Source organism: Ixodes scapularis, unplaced genomic scaffold, assembly GCF_016920785.2.
Source record: "Ixodes scapularis isolate PalLabHiFi unplaced genomic scaffold, ASM1692078v2 PGA_scaffold13__105_contigs__length_92229423, whole genome shotgun sequence".
In the NCBI taxonomy this organism is placed as follows: Eukaryota; Metazoa; Arthropoda; class Arachnida; order Ixodida; family Ixodidae; genus Ixodes; species Ixodes scapularis.
The window spans coordinates 36,691,294-36,713,123 of record NW_024609839.1 but is presented as its reverse complement, the minus strand read 5'-3'; the positions used below and the strand labels follow the sequence as shown (position 1 = coordinate 36,713,123).

General features: G+C 42.1%; 2 pseudogenes; both read right to left on the bottom strand.

Annotated features, from left to right (window-relative positions):
- Positions 1 to 389: 389 nt before the first annotated feature.
- On the bottom strand, positions 390 to 6,627 carry LOC115323699 (annotated as a pseudogene).
- A 6,368-nt stretch (positions 6,628 to 12,995) lies between these two features.
- On the bottom strand, positions 12,996 to 13,828 carry LOC120839836 (annotated as a pseudogene).
- Between the last annotated feature and the right edge of the window lie 8,002 nt (positions 13,829 to 21,830).

The window sequence follows — 21,830 nt, the reverse complement described above, 5'->3', positions numbered from 1 at the left end:
CCTAGAGCACTGTGCGGGTGCTTCTGGTGACGATTCATCCTCTCCAACGTCCTCAAGTGTAGCATCTGCTGGCAAACCAGACACTACATCTGTATCTTGATCTCCACTCTGTGGAGGCAATGAAGCAATACCAAGTGAATGCGAGCGTATGTGGGCTCGCATAGGCACCCAGCTAAAGTGTAAGCAAAGCTGCAAGCTCGGGCTTGCAGCTTCGGTCAAACCTGCGTGCAAATGTTTATGGCGCTGCGCATAGTCCTGCAAAAGAGAAAATATTCAACCGTTAAAATGCAAACAGATGCGCAACAAAGTGTTCTAAGCTTTGTATTCCAGAATATGATATATAGAGAAAACAGCATATTGGAACCATGTTTTTTTGTGTTACACCGAAACTATGTCTTGGAATCAAACCAATTGACTTTGAAGTGTGTCATTTTGTACTCTCTGCTTCCTTGGAAAGTCAAATAAATTTCGCATGAAATCTCAATATATGGTTTGATTTTAGTTCTAAATATCTACTTCAAGACGTCAGTTTTGTTCATATGACTGGTGCATAATCTGTACTCAATGGAATAAGTGTGAATCTTCATTTCAGTCTCACCTTCTCTTTGTGACTTTGCCATGCAGTGGACGTTGAAGAAGACTCCTCTTTTTAATTGCATCTGTGTCTTCAGTCCTTCGGTCAGCTCAGATGACGAAACTGACGATGGCTCCGCCGCTCCTCAGCAAAGTGGAATTCTTGCAGCTCGTCTTAATAGGTCTGTCGCCTCTTGCACGGTCACCAAACGAGATGTTTCGACCAGCTTGTTCAGCAGAAACACTTTATACTCCACACTGTCTTCATTGGAGAGGTGGAAGAACACTGCTCTTCCAATTGCAAGTTCGCTTGTGCGAGAGTTCAGATCGCAGGCTACATACAAAACACCGACGAAGTCCGGGAATTCATGCAGTGCCCAGGATCTTGAAGGAAGCGCGAGCTTACGAAGCTCTTCGAGACCGGCGACTATGTCACTTGCTTCATCGACTTCCAACGTGGCACTTGTGGAAGGACTCTTCGGTGGAGATGGCGATCTTTCATCTGTTCTACGGCATTTTCTGGCGCTTTCCGCAGGAGTCGCTTGCGGTCGCTTCCTTTGTGGCCTAGGGGCTGGAGTTCTCTTGCTCAGATGTAAGTAGATTTGGCAAGATCGTCGGCACCGCGTCAGGCACAAGCGTCCGAGTTCCTCTTGGTGTCCGAACTTCGGTTCCATTAATCACATGCACATAATCCCTTAAAGGGGAACTCCGCCGATTTTTTGGTAGACTTCGATTTGGCTGGAAATTTGCAGACCGCGTCAATAACCTTTTCTCAAATAATAACCAAAATATTTTAAGAAAAAAAAAATTTTCCGTGAAGTTGTTGAATTTTCAAGTTACGCCGGCCGCGAGGGTTCCAGGAGGCAACTCTCTACTGGCAACAATCAAAAATCCCAATTTTTATCTACGCGCGTACGTCACGAATGTGCAGGCAGACGAGCGACTCGAGCAGCCGCGGCCCGCGAAGCGGCTTTTTGGACGCCAGCGATCGAGATAATTTTTTCGCGGCTTCAAGGTTGAAAGTTCCTTTGCAATGGGTAGCAATATGTGCTCCGCGATAGATTGTAGAAACAGTGCCGGGAAAAAACTTTTTTTACCCTTATTTTCGTGGGAGAGAAAAAAAAAAAAAAGCTTTCCCCGGCAGCAATGGAGGCCAGTCACGTCAAGGTGCTTTTCAGCGAGCTGTGTGCCGAGAAAACTAGTGTCACGTGAAACATTTTCCCTTTTGCTCGGAATACTTTATAGCTGCGAGCTGCGAGTTGTTTCCTTCAGCAGCTGGAACAGCTTCAAGAGCGGCAAGCGCAAACTCAAGCCGGCTGTGACCATTACGACACCAGTCTAAAGAAGGGTGCTGATAATATCGAGAAATATAGTACACCATCTAACACTATAGTCGACATTTTGCACAGTCACATTAGTTATTCACAATTGGTTCAGTGATTTTTTAATTTTTTTATAAACCCTATTTGTTTCGGACGTCGAATCCAGCTCGGGCTACTCTCGGAGTTCCACTCAAGCGGCCGATATGTTGAAGACGCGAACTGAAACGTCTAAACAAAGTTCAAGTCTGAATTTAGACATGACTTTCGACATATTGCTATTCCTGTCTGCTATTACAAAAGGTTTATGGAGCAGGCGTTGAGCTCCATTAAAATACGATAGAGCCTTGCCTGGTTTGTTAAATGGTTGGCGTGCAATATTCTTTGCAGAAAAAGTGGTGAAAACGTCTTTAATTTATTCTATTGCGGAGAAATTTTATATAGAGCTGAAAAGTATTTTTATTTACCATGAAAAATTAATTTTGTTAAGGGGAGGCATTCAGATCTACAGCTGATGGAAACTCTGCTAAACCAACTTAATTAAAAAAGAAATCTTATATAGAATTCTAGAATCATCGCAGCCATCAAGGATTCCGCCGCATTTCGCGAAGTGATTCAACAATATTGTAATACCCACTCCCCTCTCTAACGCCTCACGGCCTTGAGGGTATTGTAAATAAATAAATAAATAAATAAATTACCTTTTTCCCAAGTGCTCTCGTGCATGGGTGTTCGAACGCGTTGCATTCTACTCAAAAAGTAAAGAGAAAAAATAGGGGTACATATTTTTTTAGCAACTTTTGTTAATTTATTTTTAATTAAAAGATTTATGATTTCTTTCTGTACCTCACACACTATTGTATCTTCAAGCAAATATTCTTTATTTTGAGATGAACAGCGTATTTGTGTATTTTATACGCATTCCAAACCAGTCCCATGACCCGTATTCAACACTTCTACAATGCCCTCGGGGGAGCAGATATTGATGTTTTTAATCCAATTTTCTTAGCTTTCAAGACTGTTGTAACTAACTTGTGAACATTTTGTTGTGCATCATTACCAAGGCGTCAAGCTGTTCATGAGCACAGAAAATAAACAAATGAATGAACGAATGAATTCCATTGCACCTTGATGTTTGGCTTGGTGGTTGCGAAAATCTTTTAATCGTCATTTTAACACGATCTTTATGACCAGTAACCTGCCATATGATCTGCACGAATGCAGTTCATTCTATTCTAAACTTTTCATTGTTTACAAGAAGCACGGTCTACATGTCTTAGGTCTCAGCCCAGCACGAACATGTTCGTCGCTTTGGAGGGCGAGCAATGACCGCGCCACACGCACAAATGCTCAAAATAACGTCGACCAGAAGCGCTTTTCAGAAATGGTCTGCAGATCTTTTGCTAAATTACTTAAGCACCAAGGAGCATATCATGCCACATGAGTAGTTGAGTGTTGACGCCTGCAACAGCAACTTTTCAAAAGGAGATCTAAAACAAATGTCAGGTTCCTTTCATTCAGGTCATACGAGCGTGTGGGGCATCTGTACCCACATTCCGAGCATTTTCCGCGGTGCTTTGGCAATTCGTCAAAAAATGTATTCCGTGACTCTTCGACCTTTCTTCGCCAGCCATCTTCTAGTAAAAGGAGAACGGGTTTACTGGCGATATTGCGAAACTAGCAAGCCGCGGCTTGAGCGTAGCGAGTTGCAAAAACGGTTTTATAAAAATTCCGATTGCTTCCTCTTTTTTTTTTTACTTTCTTATAATTAGGCACGTAGGCCAAGGCCATACTTTGTGCAAATATATATAATTATCAGCTTCAAACAGCACGAACGGCCAGGTTCTTTTGCTGTTAGAGGCGAGAAAGGCGGGCGCCAGCGTACCCGATTGCCGGCCGCGCGCCTCGCACACAAGTGACGTCACGCTTGGGCGGCGGGGAAAACTGGGGAAAAATTAGGGAGAGCGATGTTTCGGTTTCGGCAGCAAACAAAATATCACTTTTTTAATTAACTAGAGTGAATCTGGGAGAACGACATAGCATTTCGGAATCAGGAAGCCATCCGCATTCAGATTATGCCTTTGGATTAGGTAGCTCAAAATGTCGGCGGAGTTCCCCTTTAAAATAAAGTGTGGTTCGAAATGCAGGTCGCACACGGCACAGTCGGCGCGCAGTGGTTCGTCGAGCCTATGAATATTGCTTTGCCAAGCCAGGCGTCGTTCTTCGTCGGTTGGGGCCTTAAACAGGGAGATCCTACGGTCCTGGTGACTTCGGGCATATCCTGTCTTGCACCGGGGGCATAGCAGTGATCTAAACGCCGCTTTTTAGCCATCGGGCGCCAGCAAAAAGTTCAACAACAAGCTCCGAGCGACCGCTGACTGCAGGAAGGAGTGGGAATGAAGCGAGCGCGCTCCAAGAGCGGGCACCGCCAGCGCCGCCGCTGCTTTCTACTCGAGCGGGTACCGGCGTATGCAATAGGAGCGGCCTTCGCTTGTGCCACTAGAAACTTCTAGAAACTTCTCGCCAACTGTAGTCCCACCACATAAACAAACACCGTTGGTAGTCTTGGCTGGGCTTGTGACTTGGCCTGGCTTGGCTTGGCCAGTGCCCACATTCCCGCATGGCGCACTGCGTTTCTGCAGCACCTTTTTGTGACGTGCGCGCGTTGTACAAACACAAAGGCGATAAAAATGCTTTTTATGTTTTCTATTTGTCTCTTCACGGGGGCCCAATAGCTCATAAGTTCTCTCCCACACCCTCACTTCTTTTCCCACCCGATCTCCTGCATTGAGCCGGAGGGATGGCTTTCTCCTCTTGCTTTCTGCAGACTCTCGCGCCTCGTGGCTGAACTGAATTCCGAATATAACGCGAGGTGCGTTTTGGAGCACGTAATTCCGAAAAAAACTCTCTCGTTATATTCGTGCGAATACGGCAATCACGCTCATGGAGTCAATCTTTGAGGCACTTTCACTTTACAGAACAAGTAAAACTACCATAAAATCAGTCTTGGGTAAGTTACTTTTTAAAAAGTAATTTGTTACAGTTACAGTTACTTTCAGAAAAAGTAGTGAAGTTACTGTTAGTTACCACAACAAAATAATAACTTGTTACTGTTACTTTTAAACAGTAACGACGTTACTTCTCAGTTACTTTTCTATAACACAAAAATTTAGAAAAAATACAAAATGCCCCTCATTAAGTTTTCTAGCATAAAAGTAAAAAAATGTGTTTTTTACTTCATATTGAAACTTAGCAGCAGCTGCTTCTCGAAACTAGTGTCTGCAAGTTTCCCCCGCTTGATGGCGAACAGGTCCCTGCCGTTGCTGAATAGGCGCTCAACTGGCGCGCTGGAAGGAATTGCATGGGGGCAAATGCAGACCCAATATAAATGCCCTATCCTTGGTAGCACTAGCACATTGCTGGCTCGTTTATGGTTGCGCTGGGTTCATAGAGGTGCTGGACATATTTCAGTTCGTACCCGGCAAGCCAGAAACAAACCCCGCGCAAACAGCAGTCAGTTTTGCCTCGACTGTTGACACCACGCCGGAGTAGTGGCGCTAATCAAAACACGAATCATGCACTGTGCCTTCCGCGTGTAACAATTGATTCACCCGATTAAAAAGTGCTTGCGCAGAAAAGAGAAAAACCGCAACATAGATAGTGCTTCAAGATACGAAGATGTAAGTATTCAGTCAGAACGTACAAGTGCGTCCGTAAAGATAACTAGTTTTTTTTTTCATCAAACCTATACGTGTCTATATTCGGGTCGTGACTTGCGAGAATGAATGAATAAAGACTTTATTTGGCCCAAAGGAAGATGGATTCCGAAGTGTGTTGAGTCCGGTCTCCACTTCGTGCCTGTGTTGCTCAGTTGGTGTTGGGAAGTGGTCCCCCAGGGTCCTTCCTGGATTATACAGGTCCTCGGTTGCACTTCTATTTCCGCGATTTGTACGATGGCCAGTTGGGTGTCCTTGCTGGGGCTTACAACCGCGGCCTCCCATTTGTTACTTGCCTTAAATACCTTAGGTACGATATATGTGCACTTCCATAAGATACGTTGCATGTCTGCCTGATCCCCGCACCTCCGGCAGCTGGGTTGGTAAAGGTTGGGGTAAATCTTACTTAGTATGTGTGGGTTCGGTAGTGCATTGGCCTGTATTTGTCTAATTATTACTGCCTGACGCCTTGTGAGTGTCTTGTATGGTTCCGGATATCTGGCCCTATCCGAGCGGTAGTGACTTAAGTTGTCCCTGCAGCCTGTTAGTGGGGTCGGGGATTGAGGGGCCTTTGTGGTGTCTCCCTGAGCGGCTAGTTCACGGGCGAGACTGTCTGCGCGCTCGTTTCTCTCTAGACTCGCATGGGCTGGTGTTCATCGGATCGCGATTTTCCCTTTAGTGGGGTTAGATGTTAGTAGTCTAAGGGCGGTGTTCGCAACTGTACCCTGTTCCAATCGTCTTATGGCGTCCTGGGAGTCAAAGATGATTGCCCCGTCCTTCCCGCTGCGTCCTATCTCATTTATGGCGAGCGCTATGGCGCACTCCTCGGCTTCTCTCGTGTTTGGGGTTCTCACCGGGGCAGTGATTGTCGCTTCTTCGCTTGGTTTTATGGCCACTATCACGTGTGCCCTCTCTTGTGGGTATGGCGAGGCGTCCACATACCATATGTTGGGTTTGTTGACCCACGCCTGTTGCAGCGCCCGACTCCGAGTTCGGTGCCCCTCGCTTCCTCCGCCCATGTGGCGTGGTAGCGGAATAAAGTGTAGCAGGTTCCTGAAGCTCTCCGGTACTCTTGCCTCGTGTCCTGTACTTTCGCAGTGGTACCTGATCCTCTTAAGGGTTTCCACCCCTGTCTGCGTCTGGGTGAGTTTGATTCCTGGGCTGTGCGTGTGGCTTCTGCTAGCTTTCGGATTGTGTTGTGCAGTCCCATTTCTAGTAGCCGCTGATTGTGCACTGACTTGGGTAACCCCACCACTTGTTTAAAGAGGGATCTGAGGTGTGCATTTAGGCGTTCCTCTTCCTTTGCCAGGAGTTTAAGGTGTGGAGTTGTGTATACCAATCAAGAGACTATGACGGCTCGCATCAGGCTGCAGAAATGTCTTTCCGAGAGGCCCCTGTGCCTTGAGGCCACCTTTGTCAGCAGTCTGGCTACTTGCTCCGCCTGTTTTCCAAATTTGCGGACGAACTCCGTGTTGTGTCCGTTCCTTTAGATGAGCAGCCTGAGCACTTTTATCGTGTGTACCTCTGGGATGGTTTCCCCCGATTTAGTGGTGAGCGTGATTGTTTGAGGGCTCTTCGGTTGGTGCTTCCCGCAATATAGGAGAAGGAGTTCCGATTTCTGAGGGGAGCATTGCAGTCCGCAGTCTGCTGTGTATTCCTCTATTATCGTAACCGCCTCCTGCAGGTTGTCTTGTGTGTCACCATCTCTCCTCTTGTTGATCCAGAGAGTGATGTCATCGGCATAGAGACTATGGTGAATATGTGGGAGATGCGCTAGCTTTGCCTACACTAGAAATGGGAGAGGGAATGCGGGCCTGTACGTTCCACTGCATTGCCAAGAAAAGTTGTCGCGGAGTATAGTAACTCGTTACTACCCAAGACTGCATAAAATAGGGTTACTTCGTGACAGATTTCGTGCGTTTTCATTTTCTCACTGAACAATTATCAACATAAACGCGAATGAATAGTGGCATAACATTGCTAAAACCTTCCCTCACACGACGGTTTGTTCTACAAATTTGCATCTGTAATACAAATGGCAATAGTCATGTTAAAAGCTGTCACAAAGTTGCCCCGTCGTGTAGGGCATCTTCGTTACAACATTGTTTTTGGCTGAATATGATTGGGAAAAAAATGGCTGGCATAAAGTTACCCCATCAAAAGATTATATGCGTTATCTACAATCTACAGTCTTGATGCATAGATGATTTCTGACGTTACTTATAACAGATATGTGTATCTGTTCTAACAAATAAATGAAATCAACGAGATCACGAGGCCTTGCATTTTGGCGAGCAGTTACACGCTTGAATACACACACTAGACGATACGATAATGGAATAATATGGTTGTTATAACAAAATATGTCACACCACATTTTCTTGAAGACGTCCCTCTTAAGCAAAGAAGGCCACGATTGGTTGAAACAGCAGTGTAGTCGAGTCGTCTATTCCGCTGCTCACGTCCTTCGTCTATTAAATGACGCCGACCAGAAGTATGTTCCAATCGAGCCTTCCTCTTCTCCGTCCGAAATCTTTTCACGTTACGAGTCTGCAGATTCTTCTCTGGCACAACAGGATCTTCGAGAAATCGACGAATTCTTTAACAACGGAAAAGTCTTATTAGGAACAGCTTGGTTCGATCGAAAATACACGCCTTCCAGAGACACTTCCAGCGATACCGATGTCAATGATTGGCTACAACTGGCCTACGACGATAGGAAAAAAGAAGCGGTTAATACCTCGTATTTCAGAGATTACGTGCTACACGCCAGGAAAACGCCCAAAGACTGAAAATTTGCTAGGCAGTGAGGATGACGATAAATCTTTCGGACAGATTGTTAAAGATGTTCTAGCAAATTTATGGGAAGAGCCCAAACAATAGAATGAATGAAAAAAAAACCATAAGTGTTACACAACTTTATTTCTCTAAACTAAATACAAAATAAAAAAGCGGAGTCATGGCGAAATCAAGCGTGAGCAGACACAATAGAAAGAAAGATAATACTGACTTATGCAAGAACGAATTGAAACGCTTGAGTCTTCGGAGCAGCGTAGTACGCGTCTCCAGCGATCTTCATGCAGAAGTACAAAAGGAAATTCGCAGGTTTCTGGACAACGCAGTGCGTCGCGCCATTACATTTTCAAGGTATCGCCAACGCAGGACAGTTATGAAGAAGGACGTTGAACAAGCACTTCGAGTAGAAAATATTCGCATACTTGGATAATAATAAATAAAAATGGATTTATTATATACACCGTTTTCGAATATTCCGACCGAATTTGACCGTGAACTCGAACGTAGAGCGGACGAAGCTTTTAAATTACACAATGTAGATCTGTACGATAAGGTTGGCTTACATACAAACTATCAGATAGACGACAATATGGTAGATATTGTCTTTCAAACTTTGTACGGATTGCCTAGTATTTCTACTTTAGTTAATATTCATGATTACGCTATTGATTTCCTACCGAAACATACCAAATTCTTGTTAAACGAATTGACTCAATTGGAAGAGAAGGATATTTCTCTAGAGCTTAAAAGAGAAGTGGCAATTCCGGCACTCAAGCCTGTCATGTATAGATTTTATAGCGATCCGGTATGTAACATACTCGGAGCAATTTTACCCACGATACGAATTCGAGACCTGGCACGCATGCACAAAGAAATGGAAGCGTCCGTTTTAGACAATAGAGAAGCCGAAGTGAAAAATCTTCTCGATAGTTGGTTGAACCTGGATGTTTATAATTTAGACGAAGTGGAAAAATTGGTTTTTAATCTTCACAATGAAAAAGACGAATCCTTTCTACTTAAAGTTAAGAAAATATACAGTGAAGCGTTACGCGTTTTAGAAAAGAGCGTTTACGGAGAAAATATGAGATATATAAAACAGCGTAGCATTTTTTATATCGATGTTCAGCAATAGGCTAGAATTTACCGAGTGGGTTTCCAAAGTATCTCAACATCCATCGTGGTCTTCAAACCATCCTCTATTCGCATCGAGTTTAAAAGAGCTATTTCGATCTAAGATCGGATCAACGAAATGGGAGGCAGATTTCCTTTATTGGTTAAAAGACACTCCTACTAATGCTTACAAGATTTTTAAATCTCTCGAGAGTAAGATCAATATGGCACAAACATTCATCGATGAATTGGACGAAAGATTATTAAATAATTAAATATACAGCAGATGACAGGAACAAAGCGAAGCAGTATTTATCTATGAATAACATTACTGAAATTGAATTACATGCTATACAAGATAACTTAGTTATAGTTGCAGATAATTTCGAAAAAATGGCCACAGATAATAGTCCTTATTTTGGGCTTTATTCCATCCCGCGGCATCTTTAGTTCGAGAGAAATTTGATTATAAAATTCTCAGTCCTAGAGTAATTGATTTGCTTAAGGATTATTATGTTAATTTTGAAAAATTGTTATCCATTTTAAATGCAAAAAACGACGTAATTCTTTACGCACATTACGATTGGAGAACACGTCAACATTGGTATGGTGATATATGGTTGTCCTACGTGAGAAATGCAATCGTCTATACAGATTGGAACATAATGTATAGAAATATAGACACAGTTTCCTCGAGCCTTGTAAGTCTGGAAAAAATGGTCAATGAACTCAAATCTACACCTTATTTACTGGACGCTTCCATAAAAAGTAGTATACTCGTATATCTTAATCTACTTACATTCAACGAAATTGCAGCATCAGATCCAGAATTACTGACCATACTGCATGGCACCTATACGAAGTTGGATGGTTTAGAAGAAGCCGAAGGATTAAACGATTCACTCTTTGCCTGGTCAATTAAGCCTGGTAACACGACAACTAAGTTTAGACGTATTATAAATGACGTTAATAATAGAACAATATTAAACGATCAAAATATGAATAATTATCAAAGATATGGATCTAGAGACAAAATAATTGTACAAGCTTCGCGATGCATATTTATACCTAAAGCGCAAAAACCTAAAACGTTGAATAAAAAATATATTATCGGCGGTTCAATAGCTGCTGCGTCTTTAATCATACTCTTAGGTTGTGCGTATAAGCATTCTCGCAAACTTACACGTCAGACACCTCCTTCGGCCGCTACTAGGTCACTTCGCATTGATAATAACTATGTTTAAACAATTTTTTCGCTTCGCTCAATTACCAATTACTTATCAGGACGATGTGGCTTTGAAGAAATTTATTACGATAGACCCATGCGCAATTATTGTACGAGAAGTTTTGAAAGATCCCAATAAGGTAGTAGATTTTGAATATTTACTTAGGGATAATAATGATGCAAATTTATTGGTTATTGGTGAGGAGACAGATATTTGACTGCAAAGTTAACATCTTCCCAGCAGTTGTAAAAATTTGCCAAGTGAAAGACGAAAATCTTTTTGGAACAACGACCGCTGGTTTTAGGAATCGGTGTCGTGTGGCGACTGACGTGGTAAAAGCCAATGGCTCTCTTTTTGCCGTCGTTCTTGTTTTTGATGTTATCGGTCATCGAACCAGAATTCACGTCCTTGATAGACGGGATGTTATGTCTAAGCATGAAAAGTTGTGAATTGGGACGAAGCTTACAGTTGTAGGGATCCAGGATAGAACGCAGACTCATATAGAATTCACGAATAACGTTCTCGTTCAAGCATTCGATAATGAAAGTCACGTCCATTGGGTCGTCGTACTTGATCACATAGTAAATCAAATAAAGAAAAAAAGACGACTCCAGCAAAGAGGTTTCCTGTTGGTTTCCTTGCGTCATACAAGAAAAAAACAACCCCGACAGGAATTCTCGCACCTCATGCCAATCGGCGCTCAAACCCCCCCCTTCCACACCAGCCGCGCACGCTTGTGGATGTTCCATCATGCTTGGGTAAGAGCAGAGTCTGTTTATTATACCCTTCTTTTTAATCATTTGACCTTTCTGTTGGACGGCGTATTTCGCTACACTATCCCACAAGTCGTAGTCAGACACGAATTGTGGAAATTTGCTGACATTCTTAATGGTCTGAACTACTCGATTAACCATGACATCCCGCTTCTTTGGTGGTGTGTCGACGAGCTCGGCATAAATACTTTTCTTCACTTCCTGAGAAGTTAATGCAGGTAACAAAAAATACTTCAGTAATGCGGTTTGAGAAATTGTTGATTTTATTCCTTTAGTTAAGGTGTATGGGTACGGATAGTACAATGGAGATGTATATCCGTTGAACATGTTAAATTCAACAACCCACGAGTTATGTTGTTGTGTCAATTGACGAAGTAGAAAAGGCTGTAGCGCGTTCGACCTTCTCAAGAGCACGTTATCACCAGCGTGCTGGTAGTAGAGGTTAGTTCTTTTGGAGTCTTTCGTTAGAGGAATGAACAGTTCGACATCTAATTTATCGATGCTTGTTCAGGAGTAATCGTATCAAATCCATGGCTACAAGTCTCTCCTGGATTCCTTTGATTACAGTATAATCCATGTAAGGAAGATAATCAGCTAGGCAAACATCCATCTCTAAGTCATGAACTGCATAGAATACAGTCATATGTATTAGCACCTTTATCAGATTAGGTGGCAATGCAAGTTTGAATGTTAAGACATCCCAATTTGGTGGCAAATCTTCATAAATGGGTAAAATTCCACCCACTTGAACTGCGCTTCTGGTAGCAATTCTTTTCGATCGCATCAAATCGTGAACTTTTTTCTCATCGAGATCTTTTTAATTCAGCTTATTTACCCTTTGCCGTTTCCGTGAACTGCGAGTAGGACGAGAAGGCTCTGGCGATGGCTGCAGCGACGGTACCTGTGGTGGTTGTGGTGGTGACTGCACTATGTCGACGGGACCATCCATCACGGCATCGGTGTCGACCAACCTGCGCTTCTTCCGTTCTTTCATTAAAAATCCCATACACAGCGGTGTATGAATATTTCAGTAAATAAATCTTCTTATATAGTAGTGTCGCTCCTCACTGAACGGATCCTCAGTCGTGACCTCCAAACTCCTTATATAGGCAAACAGTACGCCTTAGATGCACTGCATCCTGACAAGAAGATTGACTCGTCCGTCTTTCCCCCACCAACCATTCTCTCTTTCCCCTTCCCCTTCCTTCGAGGTCTTTTTTACTTTTTATTTATCCCTTTTAGACTTTCTCCTCGTTGACACATGCAAACAGTTTCTCAAGGACCCTCTGACCCCCCCACCCCCACATTTCACTCTCCTTCTCAGTAGGGGTTGGGTGAGAGTGGTCTCTTGGAGGGGGACATGGCTCGAGTTTTCTTGGTAAAAGTGGAAAAAAGCCAGTACAAGGCATGGTGGTTAGAGGTGGTTGACTCTAATAAATGACAAATATTTTCCTTATTTTTCTGTACGTGTTTATTGTTCTGTCAAAGTAGCATTGTTAAATGATATACTACATCCATACCGGGTCTATCTTCAACACTTTTCTTCATGAGAGATTTTAAAAGGTGAACGACATTGTGTGAAAATTCCTTCTGCCTTGCAAGAAACAATGGTATCTTCTCTAAAGTTTCGAAATGCTAAATGTCTTTTGTCGACTTAAAAGGACTTTGATTTAACAATAACTTTAGCAGTATAACACCCAGAGTCCACACAATTGTACCTTCTGGGTAATAGATTTGCTCCCTAAACCATTCCGGTGGTGCGTATAATGGTGTGACGGCATACGTTCGTCTATGTCTTTTGGAACATTCTATAGCAAAATCGAAATCTAAAATTTTTATAGACATGTCGTCTTTATTAATTAGAATATTTTCTTCCTTCAAGTCACAATGAACGAGTCCACAGCGTAGCCAACAGTCGTAATTAATTTGTACTAAACGTTTAAATAGGAGAATTACTTGATTCTGACTCAAGGTGTTAGTCTTCAAATAATTATATAAAGATATAGTCTTTAGAGATCTTTCCATAATTACAACGTATCCATTGCACAACTTGAACCAATCGTACAATTTTATAGTTCCATGTATCTCTTTAACTCTCATTAACATGTGTATTTCCATGGGTATCTTAGAGTGTATGCTTTCGAAGTGTGCCACCTCCAGACATCCTTCACAAGCACGTATTTCAAAGCAATGGGTGTATTGTCACTTAGACGAACACCAGCATACACGGCGCCAAATCCACCTTCACCGAGTTTACTCGTGATGGAGACGTCATAACCTTTGTGTAATAGTGCGTATTCAAATGGAGTTAACATTTATTCCTTTTGATGAAAGAGTTCATATGCTTTAAGTATATTTTTTGAGACGAATAAATCTTGTAAAGGATTTTTTTGAACGACGTTTTCTGTTATATTGCGTTCTAGAACCACGTTTTGTAAATGTGCATTGTTTAAGAGTTCGTTCACTTCACCACCAGTTTTGCTCATAGAATATATGATACGTATTTGATGGTGAATACCAATTACATTAGGTAAGAATGACATATTATGTTCTCTGTTCTTCTTCTTTATAATGAACTGTGCTAACAATATTTGTGAATAACCAATTACTAAAATCTACAAGAACTGTAATGTCCTCTGGGTTTATTTTGTTGTCAAGAACTATCCCTTTTAACAAAACTTTATCCAAAGCCAACATGAAATCTTTATACTTTTCTTCGACGTTATTGGGAATATTTATTAGCAGAATCACACGATCGCGTAGTATAAGTGATAATTCTGAAATCACCTGACGAAGTTCGGCAGAGACGTGAAACGCATTGCACATTTAAAACGGTAACTAACCTCATATTAAGACGGTTTTATTTATAACGATTTTTTTGTTTGAGATTAAAAAAAAAGAATGGAAGTGGAGTACGATCTTTTAGGGAAGGGATCAACGGCAAAAGTGTTTAGAGTATGGCTAGGAGAAGGAAATAGCATAATTTTAAGAATCAGCAACAAGTGCCAGTCCATCGTTCATGGGGAACATGAAATACTAAAATTAATTTCACAACGCGTTCGAATAGGTATTCCAATTTGTCTAAAGAAATGGAACTATAATAATTATGCCTGTTTAGCTTTTATAGACACGAACATCACGTCATTGTTTAAAGTATTACGCGATTCAGAAAAATCTTTAGACATCAAATACATATTTCGACAAGTTTTCACCATACTTTACAAAGTAGTAAAAGAATGAAGTTTACCACTGCGATATCAAGTATCAGAACATTGTAATAGACGAAAAAATGAATTGTACAATCATAGATTGGACGGACGTTCATCTCAGCAAGAAAAAAGTACCGTGTTTTAAAAGCACCTTGCATTACGCATCTCCAGAAGCAGTGGCAATGTATTTTGGACATCGAACGTCGTACAATGCAGAGTTACTCATGACTTGGAGTTTGGGAATATTACTGTATGAAATGTATTTCACCGAACTCCCTTTTTTAGACTTTGACAAGGCGGATATAATTGCTGCAGGCGTCGGTAATTTAGACGCCATTGATCGAATTGAAAAATATCTCGTCAATAAATTGTACGACGCACCTGTAGACATTGCTAATCTCATATGGAATTGTCTCAGTCCCGTGTGTAGATACAGATACAAATTGAAAGACATAGAGAAATATATCGCTACAGAATTTTAATCAACATTTGATTTTAACAAAGAATTCACGCAATAGTGCATACTCTTTGTTTGTGTGCGTCTCACTAGACCTCCGTCGATGTCTACAAAGAAGTCTGTACCATTGGCATGCAGCTGCATCCCGTCGTCAAAATCTACACATTTGAAAACTATGTCTACCTTATCGTTTCACCAAATGTGGTGAAAAATTGACTCGAAACGTATTCGACGGCACCGCCCACATTACACACAGGTGGATAAACGAAGTCTTCGTGATCGGCGTCCAATATGGAAAAAGTCTCTTTCACAGCCAATCCGTCCAGAGTAAATTGAACCGACCGACGCCAATAACCACCTTCGCCGGTGCAAACAATGGAGCGCACCATATTTTCTATCGAACTACAAGACATGATAAACTGTTGTACTGGACGAAGACCGTCCCATAAGTTATCAGATAACCAAGCGCAAGAAACGTCGCCACCGATGCTGCTATCGTTACCGCCGAAAACACAGACTCCTACGTCTTTACACATCTTTGCAAAGTTTCTGGCGTAGAAATTCACCACCGACGGTACTATGCATCCAATGGCTTGTAAAACGTGAACTGGTGTAGCTTTGGCTCCGGAATTCACCATCACGGACAAGGTGTCTCTTTCGTCTAAAATATTCATGACGCGGGAAGATTTTTCTATGGAGGAAACAGTATTGATTGAGAAAATACTTAACGTCAAATTACCCACTTTATTCGAAGGTCCCGGCCAAAATGTCTGTTCGATCGTGGTGAAAATTGAAGGTACAATGATGGCTTCACTCAAATACAAAATATGTAAAGATGCGATAAGAGATCCGTCTACTAATAGAATATTGCACACATATGACGGACAAAGTGATTTCGACGTAGCAATACTTCGTTTCTGGAAAAACAACTCAAAAAAGAACGTAAACATTTCGAGAGAAATTCACATTCCATTTTTCTTCATCGGTAATCAAAATAAAGAAAATATTTTGGCAAAATATATCAGTTACAGACTCATCGACACTATAGATCAAGCGACCGTATTTTAAAAAAAAGATCTTTACCAAGGACAAAGAAATTCAGCTTTTGGCGATTTTGAAACGAACTATTAATGGTAGTATCACAAGTCAATTTTCAGATTCCGCATTAATTTATCATTATATTTTAAGTAATTTATTTCCAAAACAGGATTGGAATTTGAAGAAAAAGCACGTTCATCCGCTAAGATTCGATTTTATGTGCAAGATAAATACTTTGAAAGAAGGAGAGGTAGTATCGCTTGCCATCGAGTACAACGGTCCTTACCACTATTATCAAAGGCGAATTAAATGGCGTAAAACTCTATTACTAAACAACGACTGGTTAAAACGTATCTGGTGCCGAGCTAGTAAGGTGAAGTCGATATGCATTTCACCAGCCTCTCCTCTTACGGATCGTTACATTAATTTTAGAATAAATTCATGTTTAAATCCCCTCGGAGAATTTGCATGCGAGGGAAGCATACAATCATCTCATAGTGCTTCGACCTTAACTACAGCCTTGTCCAAAGTTGACCTCAAAACGTCCAGTTGGAAAGTCCATATAACGAGAGACGACGACGTGTGCATCGTTTGCTTAGTTGAATAATCTTTAAACTTGGAGAGTTGTTACTGCGAACACCCTGGAATGCAAATGGGTATAAAATTGCTTCCTTTAGACAACCCGAGAAAATTTTACGTAGTATGCTGGAGAACAGAATCCACTGTTTCGAGTAACAAAAATATTATTCAAATTAACTTACCTGCATTTATCTTGACTGGAAAAAATCTCGTTCCATATTTAAGGTGTAGAACTATCGACCAAGTGGACGATATTTGTCTCTACGCACGCCACGATTGTGATCAATATTTTCACACAAAGACTATCAGTCAATGTGTTGCGGAGAAAAGAAAGAAAAAGTAATACAAAACGACAAATTTTTATTCACTACTATTACTACAGTAAACATATATTTTCGTAGAGCTTAAGGCAAAATTTTCAAAACGAATGATGTCCAAAGGATTCGTGATTCATACCTAGTAGACATTTCTAATAAAGACTGTACTTTAAGAAAATTCGCCAGTTCTTCGACTGCGATATCAGACTCTCCAGTCTGACAACATTCAACCAAGTTCAGTTGTAACTTGTAGGGCCAGTTGCGCACTCCATACTGTATCACACGTCTGCTATTTTCAGAAAAGTCATCAAAGTGGATTGCTTCAGTCACTTTCCTGAGCAAACAACCATTGTAGAACTGGTTGGGCCTGATGCAATTTCGAACAGTGTTCATAAGCACAACATCGTCCCAGAATGGCACCGTTAGCTGTGGAAACACGTCTCTTTCTGTGTTCCCAATGGATAATAGTCTCTTGTCGATACACCAATTTTCACAATTTGGGAAACTTACAATCGAGAAGCCGGTTGGACGCATGTTGTAGAAATCGGCGTTGATGAAGAGGTTGACCCAGTCGTCGGAGATGATGGTCTGGATGGTTTCTTTCCAATATTGGACACAGCCAATCGCCACTTGATACAAAGACGGTGCTTATTCTCTGCGGGTGTCTCCATTTGCTATCTTTTTCAAAGTGGTGTCAATATACTTATCAACGACGTAGGATACCTCTGGTAAATTATTTACATTCAAGTCTTCTAAGGTAGGAGCTTCTTCTAAACCGTTGTCGCACAGCTCCATCACTTTCTTTATATAATTATCGACAAAGGCTCGCAATTGCAACTGATCGTTCATGGTATCGGGGATTGCTTGGTGTATTGCCTTCTGGCCGGAGGTAGGCTGCTGCTCCGAGTCTTTATACCACCCTCCTTTCCACACTTGCTCGTCTCATATCTCCACCCCCTCAAAGAATACGCTCCTCCCGCCCCACCAATGGCATTGAGTGGAGAGGGGGGATTCTCTCTAGTTACAGGCGTGGCTGTGCACGTAAACGGCTTCTGGTGAAATTAAAAAATTTCGGAAGCGTATTATCTTCGAAGAATCTTCCCCGAGGACTGCCATTTCCCATTTCACTGTTGTTACAAAGAAGAGCTTGAGTTGTTCGACGGCCGTGTCGTATTCTTGATGTGTACAGCAGTCTATTAAAGTTTTTTGAAGCTCGTAAGTTAAAGTATATAGTCCATAATTTAGATATTTGCGGAATGTCTGGCTATATTGTCTAAAATCAAATTTACCAGACACTTCGCGTAATATACAACCATTCAGAAATAAATGCGGTTTCACACATTTACCCAGTGTTTCTATTATAATTTCGCGATTGCAGGTGTTTTAATGCGTTTGTAGTGTCACCCAATGATAAAATTCGATTATCTATGATCCAATTTTCACAATTTGGTAATGACACGATAGAAAATCCAGATTCTTGTATTTGGCGGTCGTCCTGGTCTTGCACCTCCGCCACGTTCACACAAGTTGGACGCACAAAGTCTTTCCACAATTCGATGCATCCAGATATGATTGAATATAAAGAAGGTGCATGCATCCAAATATCAGCTCCAGTAGCTATAGAGGATAAAATTTTTTGTATAAAGTGACGAACTCGTAGCGTAGGCAATCTAAATAAATTTACATCCAAGTCGTTGAAATTTGGTACTTCACCCAGTCCTTGCTCGCAGATGTTGCTACAATGCTCTACGTAGGTTGTAGCAAAGTCGTGGAGTTCGTCGTAGCAGCCTTCCATGGTTCGTGTCTGCGAGGGCAAAGTACCGAGTCCAATTTATATAGTGAGTCAAACACAATACCCTCGTGCATGATTCGTCCCCATTGGGCGTCTTTCATCACAATGTCGACCACGACTGCTCCCCCAAGGGGCGTGTTTCACTGGGAAAAGTTTAAAAAAACCTAGGTACATTGCATCTGGTGCCTTCAGTCGCGTCTACTCCGCAATTCACATTCAAACGAATAAGCCTGTGGTTGTCAAGTATGGACTCGTCCAGCACATGCAAGAAGATTGGGACGAATCCAGTGATATATCGATTCCTTCGGAAGTGAAAGTGAATGACCTATCCGCATATGCCTATCTGTTTTTCGTTTTGTTTTTCGAGCATAAATTGTTATGTTTATAATAACTTAAATAATATAAGAATTAGTTCATACAATGTTTATCGCGTTATGATGGAGTTACTCTGATTATTGCATTAAATTTAAAATAAAACGGGTGAGGCTGCTGAGAGCGATGAGAGACTTATTGACCGGTGGCGGCGTGGCGGTCGTTTTCGGTCAGCGGCGTCGGCGCCGCCGCTGCCTGTTTTGCTCTCGAGTCTTGCCCAAGGAGGTTATACTAGAACTTCTGGAGTGGCGGTCCCGCATACATGCCCATGTATCGGAGTGAAGCCACGGAAACCCGTTGGCGGCCATGTTGCTCAGGGCACAAGGAGACGGCGACTGCCTTGTGCCACCGTTGTGCACCGTGCGCTTGCAGCCGTGCCTTCTGTTATAGCAATGAAAGGGTCGCTTTATTTTTCTTAGTACGCGAGGGAACTTTAGAGCGACTAATCTACATCCGATTTATTTTTTTTTTCTTGACACTTACACTTAGAGTTAAAGATGATGCGATAGGATATCAGTTTGTATTATATGTTTACACTGCAGTCTCACGGCAGAAGTACCGCTCGAGAAGATGCAATGAAAACAAAAAATTAAGAAAGGGAGTGAGAAGTTGTAGAATGCTACCTAGTGACGAAAACAACAATATGAAACCAATAAAACAATAAAGGAAACTGAAGGTTCATGGTACAACCATATTTATTCACTTGTCCACATTCAGCGCCACGATTCCCGGCCGCGGCGGCCACTTTTCTAATAGAGGCGAAAAACGAAAACGCCTGTGTGCACGAGATTTCGGCGCGCGTTAATGATCCTCAGGTGGTGAAAATTAATCCGGAGCCCTCCACTACGGCGCGCCTCATTTCCTGCCTTGCGTCGGCGTGTTAAACCCTACAGTCAGTCACATTCAGCACCAGATGCATTAGACTAAACTAAACGTTGAATCTTCCAGCAAAAAATAAAAATTCATTCTAAAAGAACAAATGCGTCAAACACTAACAGTGAGCTACATCAAATGGAAAAGCACATCAATCAATTTCTTGCACTTCAGAGATTTTTGAAAATAATCTCTCTTGTTAGCAGTGTGCGCACGTTTTTTTTTGCAGTTCTCCTGGTTCATTTCCCTAGAAATGTGATGAAGTCTTGTTGTGATGTACAGGCTAGCAATTTTCTTTGATAAGCTATATATATGGTTATCAAGGGTGTCACAGTCCAACAGGTGAGGTTCGAGCTGAGCGAACAATGCTTTTTCAAACACTGCAGTCATCACATCTACCAAAAGGCTTTCTGAGCTAGTATTCAAGGATTTCAGGTTCGCAGGTTGACCTCAATCGCCGGGGGCGCTTCTTGGCATCCATTGCTTTTTTCGCCACAGTGGCAGCTGAGGTGGGAGCAGCATACACAGTGCCACAGTGGCAGCTGGAGTGGCGGTCTTGCATACACGCCCATGTATCGGAGTGAAGCCACGGAAACCCGTTGCCGGCCATATTGCTCAGGGCAGAAGGAGACGGCGACTGCCTTGTGCCACCGTTGTGCACCGTGCGCTTGCAGCCGTGCCTTCTGTTATAGCAATGAAAGGGTCGCTTTATTTTTCTTAGTACGCGAGGGAACTTTAGAGCGACTAATATACATACGATTTATTTTTTTTTCTTGACACTTACACCTAGAGTTAAAGATGATGCGATAGGATATCAGTTTGTATTATATGTTTACACTGCAGTCTCGCGGCAGAAGATGCAACGAAAACAAAAATTAAGAAAGGGAGTGAGAAGTTGTAGAATGCTACATGGTGACGAAAACAACAATATGAAACCAATAAAGGAAACTGAAGGTTCATAGTACAACCATATGTATTCACTTGTCCACATTCAGCACCACAATTCCCGGCCGCGGCGGCCACTTTTCTAATGGAGGCGAAAAACGAAAACGCCTGTGTGCACGAGATTTCGGCGCACGTTAATGATCCTCAGGTGGTCAAAATTAATCCGGAGCCCTCCACTACGGCGCGCCTCACTGCCTGCCTTGCGTCGGCGTGTTAAACCCTACAGTCAGTCACATTCAGCACCAGATGCATTAGACTAAACTAAACGTTGAATCTTCCAGCAAAAAATAAAAATTCCAAAAGAACAAATGCGTCAAACACTAACAGTGAGCTACATCAAATGGAAAAGCACATCAATCAATTTCTTGCACGTCAGAGATTTTTGAAAATAATCTCTCTTGTTAGCAGTGTGCGGACGTTTTTTTTTCAGTTCTCCTGGTTCATTTCCCTAGAAATGTGATGAAGTCTTGTTGTGATGTACAGGCTAGCAATTTTCTTTGATAAGCTATATATATGGTTATCAAGGGGGTCACAGTCCAACAGGTGAGGTTCCAGCTGAGCGAACAATGCTTTTTCAAACACTGCAGTCATCACATCTACCAAAAGGCTTTCTGAGCTAGTATTCAAGGATTTCAGGTTCGCAGGTTGACCTCGATTGCCGGAGGTGCTTTTTGGCTTCCATTACTTTTTTCGCCACAGTGGCAGCTGAGGTGGGAGCAGCATACACAGTGCCAC